At 52.0% G+C, this 2,802-nt stretch overlaps 1 protein-coding gene across 1 annotated transcript in view; it reads left to right on the top strand.

Moving 5' to 3' along the window:
• Nucleotides 1-2,802, top strand: part of LOC113206762 (irregular chiasm C-roughest protein) — a 59,887-nt gene that overhangs the window by 14,028 nt on the left and 43,057 nt on the right.

Raw genomic sequence — 2,802 nt, 5'->3', positions numbered from 1 at the left:
CTCCTCTCCCGCCCCCTTTCCCTTCGGGCAGCAGCGCGCGTCGATTGGCGCCACTTATTTATGACCGTCTGTGAAAAATATGCGCGTGGCATTATTCAAAAAAGCCCGGAGGCGGTGCAAGGGGGTTGGGGGGGGAGTACTTTTATCACGGAACAGCGTTTTATGGGTGCTGAGACGTTTCAGCGGACGAGGTTGTGCTTCTAGAAGAGGGCACTCACACTCGCGCACGCGGGAGCCGAAAGGGTTGTAATGCGTGGAAAAGCGCGGAAGTGTGATTTTTCGTGCTGCGGCCTAAACAGGAGCACCCTATCTTGTGTTTCGAAGAAGTGAACGCAGCCGTCTCTTTCTACCATTCCATGCGTTGATTTTTTTTTCAGTTCGTCTCTTCTGTTATTCGCCTTCTTCTTTTCGCCCACTTCCTCTTTTCTTCTCCCGCCTGGACGGACGCGGGGTTCATGTAGTTCGACAACTCGGAGATAAGTGCCCGTCAGGCCGTCAGCCCGGGGCACAAAGCGCGGGCCATAAATCATAATGCCTTGACTTAAATTGATTCGGCTCTGCTGGGGGAGGAAGGGGTAGAAAGGGAGAGGGGGGAGGTATACCTAACATTGAACAGCTTTAAAATTACGAAGAATATTTGTTGTTTTGTTTTACAAATGAGGCAAAGGCATAAGATAATTATGATTATGAAAATGTATTTTCGAAGTGTTTTTTTGAACATAGTGAACGTTTAGTAAGATACTGCCTGACCGAGGAGCTGACACGACTTGCAATAAATTATATTTGTAACGACAGAGCTCACGTGCAACGTAGACTGCCAGCTGACTGTGGAGGGCAATAGCTCGCGTTTGGACTCGCCCGACCGTAAGGGTGCGCGAGTAGGCAGTTGTAAGAAGGGGGTGCGGAGGGGACGAAGACGTAGCGGAGGAGGAGGCGGAGGAAGAGGAGAGAGGAAGATTAAGGGGAGGAGGATGGATAGGAGGAGGAGGAAGTACAGCACCGCGTTGCCGTGGCCGCCGCTCGTCCCGCACAAGGGAATTAACCGAATAGTTGTGTAGTCAATTTGCGTTTAGCGCGGCCGGCGCCACGCCGCCATGTTAATTTATGGATAGCGGGCGAGATCCGCTTACAATAAGGCGCCTAATTCGGCCCGAGGTGCCGCAGCGTCCACCGAGGAGGCCTCGAGCTCTCCGGGGCGGGGCCTGCCGCACGCGCACGCACTCGTGCGCGTGGATTGAACTTATGCAGGACTCCAAGTGCATTGTGTTGTAAAATTCACAGAATTTATTTTTGAACATATCTTTTTTATTTTTGGGTGATAGGGGGATGTGGGGCGTCAAGAAATCACACTAATCACCGCAAATTGAAACTACGTCCGAGTGCGTGAGTTAATGGTCACCGTGACATTAACTAATTCCGAATCAATCTCTTTTTCATTCTTTTTATTTTTTTATTTTTGCTGATCGGCTGTAGTCGATTAATCATGCTGCTGGCATTCCCCTCTCCCCCCGCGAGCCACTATTGTCTTGACCAACACAATCAGGGCCGGGCCTGGCTTGTGTGTGGCAAAGACTCAGATCGAATACGGAATCGCCGAGATTTCCTTCCGCCCCGGGGGGGAGGGAAGTCGGGATATAGGGAGGAAAGAAAGAAGAGGGGGTGGGGGGTTGTTTCGCCGACCATCTCCACCGCCCCGAAGCTCTTCCTTGATGACTTTTCTGTTACAAACGGACGTACTCCGTGTTTATGCTTTTGCATAAGGGAGCAGCATTACGACAGGCTCTCAACCACCATACAGAGCAGGGGGCGAAAGGGTTGAAAAAACAAAAACAGCACAAACCGCCTCTCTGCGAGTCAACTCGCAGAGATTCGAGTATTTCTCCTCGTGGGATTAGTCACGCTGTTTCCACGAGTGTGTTTTCGTTTGGCCGATTTTTTCTCCTTTTCCCCTCCTAAATGGGTGGGGGCGTGAGTGTGGCAGCAGGTGGCACAGTTCCCTTGTTAGTGTGCTCCCGGCGCGTCCAGCCAGCCGCCCGACACGAGGTGCGAGCAGTAATCTCTCTTGTCAATATTTTCTTGTCCACACGGAATTGCCAATTATTTTCCGGCCTCTCTGGGCCGGGCCGCCGCTGCGCCGTTTGGAGGACGACGCGCTCCATTAGGAAAGGGTCATGCAGCTTCTTATTTTTTGGCGATGAAGCAGCTCGCCATTTTTATATGGAAATGATGCGTTCTCTATTAAAAAAGGGGTGAGGAGAGAAAAGAGGTGAGGGAAGGTAGTATGGGTGGAGTTTGGTCCGGTTGAGTGATTGACGACCCATTATTGCACCCTCATCCATCAACGCCCGGGGCGGGCGGGCAGCGCCGCTGCAAGGGAAACGAGAATCACTGTTAAAATGCATTTGACGATAAGTGTGAGACTATTTTACGTTCAGAAGGCACGTCCCTCGGACAAAACTGACACGTTTTTATCCCGCGACGTTTTGGCCCCTCCCTCCCTCTGCTCGCCGGGGGGCTGAGGCTCTGCCACCGGGAAACAGAGACGTATCAACGCACTTTTCCATTTGCGTTATGAGAAACAGCTCGGCGTGAATTTGTCTCCCGCTGTGGCTTTTTGCCTCCTCCCTTCTTCCTCTCGCTTTGCCCCTCCCTCTCCTGTCTCTCTTCTTACCCCCCCCCCTTTTTTCTTTCCCTCGAATCTCTTTTTCGTCTGACGCCTGTTTTGTTCGCTCTAAAACTTTTGCCTACTTTGCGCCAAAAACTGCCGGCCACTTGGTGATTCGCTCCGTGCGCCCCCCCCCC

This window comes from Frankliniella occidentalis, unplaced genomic scaffold (genome assembly GCF_000697945.3).
Source record: "Frankliniella occidentalis isolate FOCC.00 unplaced genomic scaffold, Focc_3.1 Scaffold42, whole genome shotgun sequence".
Taxonomy (NCBI): Eukaryota; Metazoa; Arthropoda; class Insecta; order Thysanoptera; family Thripidae; genus Frankliniella; species Frankliniella occidentalis.
This window is presented reverse-complemented; position numbering and strand designations above follow the sequence as displayed.